Raw genomic sequence first — 11,870 nt, 5'->3', positions numbered from 1 at the left:
ACCAGGGGCCTGGGGACTTATCTGGGCCCCTTCAGTCCGTAGAGAATACGTTCACCGAAAGGCTCCACAGGCAGCCCGGGGCTCCCGAAAGACCAAAAGGCCCGGAGACAGCAGTGCTGACCGAGTCATGCCCTTCGCTACTTGGAGAAAATCAATCGAAGCTGATCACCTGCAAACGAACACACGACACGATACGCAGGAACTGGGTCCTGTGACGAGCTACTGCTGACCTCTTAAAAAACCATTTTTTTTTTTGTCTAAAACTTGCCCACTCCATAAGGTTCATACGGTTTCAAATGCTGTGTATTTTTTAAGGAAAGGTCCCCAGGTAGGCCAAATTTCCCTGTCCTCTGCCATAAAGTTGACGTTGAGGAAACTGACTTTTGGATAAGTTTTTAGTTATTCACTGGTTTGAAAACCGCACAGTCCTATCAAACCAAGGAGGGGAGTGGAAGAGACAACATGCTGGAATATTATAACAACAACTCCAACCCCAGGGACGTGAAGAACTTCCTGAGCGCCTGCTGGCTCCTGCGTGAAATCAAGAAAAAACAGAGGAGGTGGGACTCAGGACGAGGGCTTCGAAAATATTACAGGCTGGTTTTGAATTCTGCGTTTGGACCGCAGTGAGAGACGCTATGATGCAGACGCAAAGATCTGGCAAAGTCTTTCTATTCAGAGACGACGCGCCGGAACCTTCCGTGTTTGACGTGTGTTCGTCAACTTTAAAACCCTTAGTCTCGTGAATGACACTGTTCCTTACTGACACTTTTTTTACTTAAATTTTTCTTTTTTTAATCACCCGAGAAAATCTCAGGCTTCTGCACTTTTTTGGAGGATGACGCAAGGACGTGACCCGCACGCAGATGGAGTTAACGTGCTCTCTCTCCGGTATGTCCCGTTATCACTTGAAGGCTTCACACTTCCTATGTCACAATGGCAAATGTGGTTTCTGTTTCTGAGCTCGTCGCCTGAATGGAGCTTATGGTCTTCGTGCCCGAAGGCAGGGGGAGGACACAATCTGCACAGTCCACGCCAGCTGCGGGCCAGGGGGTGGGCATGCGCCTTCCCACCGTCCCTCCAGCCTTATCCCATGGGGGGGGGCGGGAACCATGTGGGACAGTAGAGGGTTATTTTGAGAAGCATAACATAGGGTGTCTATGCAACGTGGTTTAACCATCACGAAGCCTCCAAACTTGGAGGCTACAGACGCCTCATCAGAGAGCTCAGCTCCATCTCGTCTCCGAAACTCACTAGCGTGACCTCAGACACATGCCCTCACCTTTCTGGGCCTCAGTGTCCACTTCTGCAAAAGAGGATAGTAAAGTGACTACCACATAAGGTCACCGTGAGGGTTAAAGCACACAGTGTTTGGAGTTCCAAGCGTGGCAACCTGCATGTGGCGAGTCCTCTGGGTCACTGATTCATCCCTACCCTTACCCAGGAGGCGTTGCCAGCAAGGACTAGAAACGAGGCAGATAAATCATGCTCAGAGCTCTCTTCCACCCATACCCACCCCGTGCTCTTGAACCCAGCAATGTCTCAGCCTTGAGGGACGGTCTCCGCCATGTTGCATATGAACTGCTCGCTTGCATAACCAGGAACTTTTATATTCCCCCAACGCATAGCTCCCAGATGTATGAGGTGCGAGCCCTAGAAATAGAATCAGCTCCTGACGCCCCAATCCCAAAGTGGAGGTAATTCAAAACAGTAGATGACTGGGAACAGTCAACCATCCTCATTCACGCATGTCCACATGAGAAGCAGCTTGCACTTCTTGCCCATGTTGACGGCAAGAGAAAGCTGGGTGTCGGAGGAAAGTTATTTGAAGATTTGGAAGTGGCCTTAGATAAACCAATAAATAGACAACACAACACGGACAGGAAGTAAAACGAAATTATGTGTAAACTCTGAAGAATTAGTTAAAAGTATATTATGAACGAGCTCAAGTCACAGAAGTGATCGGGGAAGATTTTACTACAGAATAATCCAGAACAGAGGAGCATTGGAAACCTAAGTCTCAATTAAGCAAAAGGGAACATCTGTCCTCTGCAGAGGAGGGCTAGCCTCAAGCAGAGGATATTTCAGAGAGCTGTGGACAGCCTCATGACGGCGAGGGCTCTTTCTGGCACATGGTGTCTGTGCTGTTCTGTCCCCAGGCGCATGGCGGCCCCCTCCTAAGAGCTCACTCCACTTTATTTTATTTTTAACCGAGATATAACTGACATACGACATTACATTAATTTCGGGTGTACAACATAATGAATCACTATCTGTATATATTGAGAAATAATCACCACAATAAGTCATCGCCATACACAGTTACAATTTTTTTTTCTTGTGGCGAGAACTTTTAAGGTCTACTGTCTTAGCAACTTTCAAATATGCAACACAGTATTAACTACAGTCATCATGCTGTACAGAGGGCTTTGATTTAAAAAAAAAAAAAAAGAAAGCCACCTTAGACCATCCGTCTTGAAGTACTTTCTGTGGTAGGGCACATTCGCTAAGAGGTTTAATTAAGTATCAAATCGGTCTGGGAGCAGTCTGTTGCTTGTGTGCCTTATGCAGCAATAAGATTTTAATATCTAGAAAAGAGAGTCAATATTTACCAAGGGCCAGAACACTCTGCAATCTGGGTGATCGCCTAAGAAGCCACAAGAAAACCGTGGCCTCGCAACCATTCCAAGCCTCCAGGGGCCAGGCTAGAAATCCAGCAGGCCGTGGACCAGGTTTACACACAGTGCCGCGTGCACAGGACGCTGACGCTGCTCCCCACCTCACGGGTACAAAGGCTCACAGGAAGCACGCTCGTCGAATGCGAGGCATAAACTCCTTCCGTTTCTGAATATACAGTACGATGTGTGGCAAAGGGCCAGGCCCCTCTCTCCCTCCGTCCCCCGGAGTTCTCCAGCTGGGACTGAAGCCACGCCGAGGGGTGACACGATGCTGTTTGTGCATGATTTCTGCCACCATGGTGGTTTCGGCTGCCTGGACCACAGCCCCGTCTGCAGGCAGGAAACCAGCCGGGCGCACCGGCCACCCACATGAGCTCTAACGGGGCACCGATTTTTTTTTTTTTCTTGACTCACTGAATATCTGAATAAGGAAGTAAACAGCACAGCGTTCACTTCAAGCAGAAGGAGAGCGCTCACTTCACCTGCGGGCACCTCACGCCTCGCCCGGGCGGGGAGTTACCGTAATTACGCTCACTACACAAGCTGCGCATCGCGGAGAACAGTGTCGTGAGTGCTGCTAAGCACTTGGCATGCTTTCCTGCGTCCCTTAAATGTCCTCACCTGCAAACTGAGGATAATAACGCACCTACTTCATTAGGTAATCACGAGGATGAAAGGAGAAGAGATGGAGGAGGCACCGTGCAAGCTGAGGCGGCAGGGCCGGAAAGAGCAGGTCCGAAGCAGAGTCCGCCCCGGTTAAGAGCCCAGCTCTGGTTTCTACCATTTGATCTTTCTGAGCTTCCTCTCCTCATCTCCACAGTGGACACGGAGCCACCTAGCTCGGCGGGGAACCGCGGGAACGGTGGGCCAAACGCCAGCTGGCGTCTGCAGGGCTGGGAGACCTCGATTAATGCGCTGACCCTCTCCCTTACGTCACGTGTCAACTGCTTCCGTCCGCCATCGTCAGTGGTCATTCCCTGCTGTCCACGGGACCCAGAGATGCATCTCCTTCCCTAACAAGGAGCATTTTACCCGGCGTGATGCACCGGGCCCCAGTTCCACAGCTTCACGCCGAAGAAGGCGTTTAATCCTCAGCACCACCCGATGAGGGGGTGCTCCTGTCACCCCACCTCACAGGCGGGGACACTGAGGTGCAGCTTAGGTGACCTGCCCAGATTCGGACGCTGCCTGGCCGCCAGCCCAGTGCGCTGGTCTGTCCTCCCACACCGAAGCGATCGTGCCTTGGGGGTGGACCTGTTTGAGATGCCCTGCCTGGATGGAATCACTTAGTGCTAAAACATGGCTGCTCTCACGAATGGCGATGTGTTGACAGGAATCACGTCTCAACTTTGAAAATGACATTTTGTATGTTTTCTTAGAATTCTTTAAAAAAACTATGAAAGGTTTTTAAATGAGGTGCCTATAAGTAGTTCGTCTTGTTCTATACACTGGGCTACCATAAATAAATGTGCTTCTTTAAAGATTACCTAAATAAATCTTACACTAAAATATACCCTCTGAGTTTTGGGTTAAACAATGATTACCGGTCCAAATTAAAAAAAAAAAAAAAGGAAATGTATTAGGGCAGTCTTAATGTTATCTGTTTGGTTAAACTAATGATTTCTGTAGCAAATAATCTGAATATTCTCCTTATTTCTAATATGCACTGTCTTAGTCACCAAGTGCTATACGGTATTGCAAAGTATTCCTTTTACAAATTTAATCAACTCAAATATTAAACATCAATGGTGATAATCTCATGCTCTGTTTAAAAGGAATCTCTAGGGGGGAAATGAGAAAGAAAGGTTAAAAATTCTGTCCTTCAAAGCAGACCAGACAGCTACCTATAAATCATGCTCTTTGTTTACTAAGATAATTAAGCCCATCAGTACATTTAACTTTCAGACTCAACAATTGTCTGGCATGAACAATTTCCACTTTTTCTAAGACAAAGGGGATGTGTTCAAAAAAGGATCTTCTGTGAGCTCTCTGCACAATGTACTATTTTAAAACATGATTTATGTGTCTAATTCCTGGAGCTGCCTTGAAAAATACACTGGGTTTTTCCTCGCATGCTCCCTGTTACAAGACACTCGGATCTGAAGAGCGTCTACTCTGCCTCAGACTACAGGCTGCTATATCATGTCAGCATTTTCATTAAATATTGTTCGGGCTGGACCTTCGACCGGAGAGCCGCAGCTGCCGGCCCTGCAGACAGAGCTGCTCCGGCGGGAGGCTTACATAAGAGGCGCAGGACGGACAGCCACGGTGAAGCTCAAGTGCAATCCGCACCCCATTTCTCTGAGACGGGCCCACGTTCTTAGAGTGTATGAAATCGCACGGACGGAGCGGATCTCTCCTTTTATTTGCCTTATAGCACGAAACGCTGGGATGACATATAGGTTATTATTATTATTTTTTACGCTATAGGACTGGGCTCCAATCACAGAAACGCGGGCAACTTCTGCCTAGGGGATGAATAATAAAGTGGGGTGCGCGGGAGCCCGGAGGCCTGGCTCAGCTCCCAGCCACAAAGATCTATCGCATCCAGGAATGTCACAGGAGTCACCCGCCTGAGGACTTAGAAGCCAGGTGAGGAGACCCCGCGCACCCGCTTGCGCCTCCTCCCGCCCGACGCACCCCCAGAGCCCAGAAGCTCGCGGGCGACGTGCCCGCGGAGCACCTGCGTTCTCCCTGCACGTTTCCACCTGGCGCGTTCGCCCGGGGCTGGAGCCAGCCTCGCCCCGCGTGCCATGTCCGCTTCTTGCACCCTGGCCTCCCCCAGCTGGTGCCCCGCTAACCAGAGGTGCCGGCCCCCCGCTTCCCACAACGTGAAGATGATAAAAAAAAAACCCACCTCCCCTTCGCAGGGCTCCCTCCAACTTCAGAAACTGCAGTCAACTCGCTGGGACGCAGGAGACACGGCGCCTTCTCGGGGAGCGCGCTCAGCTGAGCGCAGCCGGTGGCCCCGCGCTGCCCGGCGGCCGCCCCGCTCCAGCCGCCTCGGCGCGGCCGAGCCCGAGCTGGCTCACCGGCCAGGGCGCACGGCGGGCGACGGCGGCGACGGCGGCGGAGGCTGCACCGGGCCGCGCCGCCCGGGGACGGAAAACGCCGCGGACCCCGGGGCCCCCGGAGTGCACGCTTAGGAGTGATGGCGCGCGTGCCCCGCGCCGAGGGACCCGCGACTGCCCCAGAGATGGCGGCCACAGGGGCCCGGGCGTTTGCTGTCCGCAGAGCCACCGGCCGGCTCGCGGGCTCGATCCCGTAGCAGACGGGCGAGGGGCGGGGCGGGCGCAGCAGTCAGCACCGGCTGCCGCGCCACGGAGAGGGACAGCGCCGGGGAGGAGCGGCCGGCGGCGCGGGGCGCCAGTGCGCATGGGCCCGGCGGCGGCCGCGCGTCACCCGGCGGGGCGGCGCGATCCGGGAACGGGGCGGGGGCTCCGGGCTGCCCGGGCGCCCCGCCCGCTCGCCACCGGGCGCCGGAAGCCTCTCGCCCGATTTGGTGAGCCCGAAGCTGAGGGCTTGAACTCGTTGGTCCCCAGAGTCCCTTGTCCCTTAAAAACCACTGTTTACTCTGAGCGGTCCTCAGGGCCCGGGCGAGCCCACCAAAGCCAAGTTAATTCAGGTTATAGCGTGACCATAAAGGCCTAGAATTTAGTGGTCAACGGTCCTCGGTCTTGGCAGTACATGAAAATGACCTGGGAAGCTTGTGAGAGCCCTTCGCCCTGGCCGCACCCCATGACATTGAGGTAGGGCCCAGGTGTCGGTCAACAGCCCAGCAGCTCGAACCTTTGATGCATGACAGAATCTTCTGGCATTTGACTAACCTGCAGGTTCTTTCTGCTTCAGTAGGTCGGGGTGTAAGGGCAGAACCTCATGTCTAACAAGCTCTCAGATGATGCCAGCGCTGCAGTCCACCCCGTCCTTGCCTCTCAAAGTGCTCTAGAATCTGGAGCAGAGCTTCTGGAACCCTGGTCAGCTGAGAATCACCCGAGTGGCTCTTCAAAAATGCAGAGCTGGTGCCCAGGCCCTACCCACAGGGGCTGAGGTTCAGACCTGGGCACAGGTGAGACTCTAGAATCCCGATGTAGGTGAGTCCGACGTGGCCGTTGTTAGGACCAGGCTTCGGGGTGTCAGCCCAGCCACCTGGAGCTGGGAATAGACCTGGGCATTGAGGACAGCCAAGCCCGATCTAGAACGCGGGACATCGGACCAAGTCCAAGTCCTGATGCTTTATCTGGCTCATCAAAATCTCCTGCAATTATTCTGCATTACTTCGCTTAGTAGGAAAATATATGTTACATTAAGCATACACATACATTCCCTACACATATCCTTAAAGAAGACTTAAAGCTGGCCGGGGAAGAAGGCTCATTCGGAGTGGAGGGACGGAGTGAGGGTGTTAGACAGCCCGTTCGCGGTGCCTTGTGGAGGGCAGGGTGTGTGAAGCAAACAAAGCCTGGCTTCAACCTGGGGTCTGAGGAGTCTCCTTAGAGAAGATATAGGGACCAGGCTGGGCCTCCTCTTGGTAGCACAGAGTGAAACTTGGGTGTCCAAGAGCTTATGAATGTCCGGCACATCGCACACATGACCTCACTGAAATCTCACAGCAGTCTTGTAAATTGGACAGAAAAGACACATCCATTTCACAGACTAAGAAGGGTTGCTCCGGACATCGGTTAACTTGCACAAACTGTGGAACTTGAATAAGAGCACAGATCCAGATGTTGGATGCGGCTTCTGCACACTAAGGAAAACAGGGACTGAGATCTTACAGAGAAAATGGGTAAATGGTTTCTGTGTTGACCGCTCACACCCTCGAAAGGTCGCGCCTAAATATTGAGTGGAAAGGGCTTTGATTTTTATAGGGAGGAAATGCATTTTGTGTCTTCACCCTGGTTTTGCAGCTCCATGAATTGAGGCACAAAATGTCATTCTAAGAGCACCCTGGTCCTGAGGCTGGCAGCTTCCTAGTGCAAGCTAGGGAGCCCCCGAGGGGCTCGGAGAGCAGCACTCAGGGTTTTTGGTGTCAGGATTGATCGCCATTTCCATCTGATCCAGGCCCAAAGAGCTAAAGGATGTAGACATGACATACTGAAGACTGTTTTTCATACCAAGATTGGACATCAGGAAATGGGAACCAAGTGCATTTCGAAGTCACTCCTAGATGCAGAACCAGAATGTCAAGCACGAGTCTTGTGCTTGTGGTAAACGCTACGGACCATATCTGCAATCCAGGCAAGGTTTGGGGAGAAAGTGTGGATAATAGATGCAGGCTCCCAATTGAGAGGTCCGCCTGGGGACGCGTTGCTGCCACCTATGTCCTACCCGCCTTTATCTTTATGTCTTATGTCACACATTAGAGCTGCTCTTCCATGTGATTATGAAATAAAAATAAATAAACGAATGAACGCCTAATTAAAAGAGAATTCTTTGTAGATGAAGGAGCTGGTTGTGGAATTGTATTAGTTCAGTTTTTAATAAGAAAATATTTTTTTAAAGAACGAAGGTAGCATGACAGTCATGTTGGGACTTTTAGGAGGAGAAACCATCCTGTTTTCTTAAGTTTTAGAAACTCCCATCAAAAAATGTATCTGTATGGTATGTGGATCCATTTGCATATTGATTGTAGGAGATCCGGGATTTAATTATATAAAAAGTTTTTAATTAGTATGTCCCACTGCCATTGTATTTTGAGGCACTGTTATTGGAATTAAGCACATGAAATGTTGGAATTAAGCACATGAAATGTGTGATATTGGATTCATATTCACTGTGTCAATATTGACGGCGTCTGAGTTAGAATCTGTTTCTTGTTCGCTGATCTCGTCTGGCAGGAACGGCTTCCGCATTTGTTTTTTTCTGAGGTCTGTATTCCTCATGGGTCAGAAAAACCTGCTCTTTGGCTGAGAAAGTCTTCATTCAATGCCTCTAAATGACCTGAGTGAGGATTTCAATTGTACGGACGCTATCTATTCTCTGTGCATCCCAGGAGCTGTAACTAGAGTAGATTTTTATTAGACTCTCTCTGCTGAGAATCACAGGCTTCTCACTGAGCTCAGAAGTTTTGGCCCCTGAATTCCCCATATTTGTTCATTACATTTCACTCAAAGGGATTCTGTGACGTGAAAACCTTTTACCCTCTGCCCACGTCACAGTTATTGCCCAGATAGGAGAACTGTGTAGAGTCCAAGGTGACTGGCAAGTCTGGGACAAGTGGGAATATAGCATTAGATTTCACTAGGGAGAAGAGAAGCTTGCCTTAAAAATTAATTCAGGTCGTGCTTGGTTTTCGGACATGGCTGCTTAGGATGTTTGCCTTGTCTGAACACATGCAGCTGCTGGTAACTTCACTGGAAACCATAACCGGACCCGGGGGGGGGGGGGGGGGGGGGGGGGGGAGGGGGCGGGGGGTTGGCATGCTGTCTTGTTCCTGGGAAACTTTTGAAAACTTTTAGAAAGCCCAGTCCCTCTTGCCTTCACACAGGACACTCATAAAGTGCCTGGATTTCAAATGTTTACTTCTAAATCGTTTGATCTAAGTAATTTGCTTAGAACTTAGAGCAGTCAGTGTAATACATGACCCGGATTTTCAGGCCAGCTCCAAAATGTGTTTTCAACCCACAAATAAGTGAATATCGTTGTGACTCTGAGCCTGGAAGGAAGCAGGTGGTTGGTGAGGATTCCGGCCCAATGGTTGAGACTGGGGTCTGGGGCTGGGGAGGACGGAGTTTAGAGACCAAAGGGGAGGGCTAGCTGTGGCCTTTGCTGGCTGAGGAGCAGAGGCCGGTGAAGAATGGCTATCAGCAGCCTCTGAGAGGAAGCTGGGGGAGGTGAGGGCCTGTGGCCAAGAAGACAAACAGCCGTGGAACCTGTACCTGCAGCTTAGTGCTCGCCCGTGCTTAGAGTAAGGGTCCCGTTGGACTCAATCTGTGGGAGAGAATGATCAGAGATGAATAAATAGATCATAAATCCCTCATAAATAGATAAACGCTTAAAAAAAACTACTACGGGAGTGTGAATTCACTATCACTCTTTAAGAATGACCAACCCCTGCCTCCCAGCCACGTGCAGGGTGGGACCCCCATGGCATTGCCCCCTCGGCTCCCAGCATCCCCATCTGCCAGCTGTGCCCGCATGGCTGTCCTCTTTGATCACCTACCAGGGAGTGACAGTAGCTTTAAGCACATAGTAGATGCCTAACAAACGTCAGTTGTTAGTGTGGCTTTTTCTCTGTCTCCCTCCTGGAGTTGAGTCTGCAGCCAGACGTCTCCTGCTGCCCATGTGATCGTCGTCAGGTGCGCAGGGTTCCCTGCGGTTTTTAAGAGAGAGAGCGTGCCTTTCCAGACAGGAGACTTAAGAGTGACTCCAGAGCCCCTCTGAGAACCGGTCCTGGAGAAAAGGCTCTCAGGGGAAATCAAGACAAAGCCTGCTGAAATTAATCTTTGGCCTTTCACTGTGCTGCAGAGGAAAAGGCAGGGCTTCGGATTTGACGCTTCTGGATCCTTCTACGGGAGAAAGACATCATGGTGGGAAGAGAGACAGTACTTACAACAGTGAAAACAGAGAGTTCGTTCCTTAAGGAATGTCTTTTCAGATTAAGGAATGGGTACATGCAGCCCCTTTGTCTTCCTGGCCTTACGCATTCCTTTATTTTTAATTTTTAATTTATATTTCTTTATATATATATATATTTTTTTGTCACTTACAGTACCTGGTCTTCCTAGGTGGTCTCCCATCCAAGTACTAACTAGGCCCGACCCTGCTTAGCTTCCAAGATCAGCCGGGATCGGGCTTGTTCAGGGCGGCGTGGCCATAGGCTTCTGCATTCCTTAAGTTTCTGTCCCATATCGCCGCTCACGATGTGTGTGATTTGTGTCGGTAAACCTGCCGCGGATGTCCGCGATGTCGACAGAGAGCCCTGAGGTTCACTTTTTAATTCTTCTACCTTTACCGCTTCCGTGTAACACGGTTCTTACAAGCTTCAGTTTTAAGTCAGCATCCGAGGAAACCGTGTTTCTTTAGTCCTAAATCGTTTACCAGCCAGCAAACCGAAATTCAGAATCGAGAAAGGAAGATGGACAGAGGTAACGAGAGCATCACTCCCGGGAGGAGCTCGCTGTGCATCTCCTGCCCTGTGGCACATCTTCGCCCTCCGTTCCCACCCCTCTGCACTTCAGCAAATGGACTCTTCTGCTCCCGGCCCTGTGCCTCCCACAGAGGGGAGGCCGTCCCTTGTTATAGAGAATCAAAAGGAGATGGAGAGGGAACTCTGTGAGCCAGAAGCCCGTTGAGAAGCGGAGGGATGCGCGTCGTTCACGTGGTTTTCCTCCTCGGTCTGTGTGACGCTCCTTACCCAGACGGCAGGGATGAGAGGAGTGGCGGTTACTGCTCTCTGAGAAGGCCATGCCCCGCTTCCTGCTTCCCCACGAAGAAGCAGCATCCGTTTCTGCTGAGCCCCTCCCTGCTCCCCCCAGAGAGAAACACTCTCTCGAGGGGGACGATGGCCCGTACTAATCAGGGCTGGTGAGAGCGAACATTTCCAGACTCTTGGCAGTGCTTAAACTTAGTGTTCTGACGAGGTGACAAAAACTCCTGGAATTTGAGATGTTGCTGGTGTGGTTGGTGGCCAGACCCTCGGCGGGTCTCAAACATATTTTTCAGGGGGGTACTAAAAGCACAGTCCTGTGTCCTGATGGAAAAGCTGTGTGGGGGTTGGGGGGGGTGGGCTTGGAGATTTTACAGCACTTCATATGGATTGAATTCCCAGAGGCAAAGGCCATAAAGTAACCCGCCACTCCAAGACGTCTTGTAAAAACGGCAGTTGGTTTTAGAAATATTTAATCCTAGATTCCACTGGAGTACACATGGCATTTCCTGTTTCTGGAAAGTCAAAGGAAAATTAAGCTCTGTTTGGAAGAAAGTGAGCAGAGCCAGGTGCTGGTAACGATCTGCAGAGCCTCCACTCACGAGGTGGCAGTCGGGGGCCTACAGGACAGCTGTCGGAAGCCGTGGGAACCTAATTTCTCTTGGCGAGAAAATAAACAAAATGTAGAGGCCATTTTTGTTTATATACCTAAGGGGACAGCTGAGCCCAAGGGACATTATTTTGGTTTGCAGAGCCCGTAACAGTGACTTAGGATATTATTTATATTCCTTTGAGACATTATTTTCGAATCATTTATTCAAGAA

The 11,870-nt window shown here is 50.7% G+C and overlaps 1 pseudogene; it reads right to left on the bottom strand.

Moving 5' to 3' along the window:
- Nucleotides 1–10,380: 10,380 nt before the first annotated feature.
- On the bottom strand, nt 10,381–10,499 carry LOC111747085 (annotated as a pseudogene).
- Nucleotides 10,500–11,870: the final 1,371 nt, after the last annotated feature.

This window comes from Pteropus vampyrus, unplaced genomic scaffold (assembly GCF_000151845.1).
Source record: "Pteropus vampyrus isolate Shadow unplaced genomic scaffold, Pvam_2.0 Scaffold209, whole genome shotgun sequence".
NCBI lineage: Eukaryota > Metazoa > Chordata > Mammalia > Chiroptera > Pteropodidae > Pteropus > Pteropus vampyrus.
This window is presented reverse-complemented; position numbering and strand designations above follow the sequence as displayed.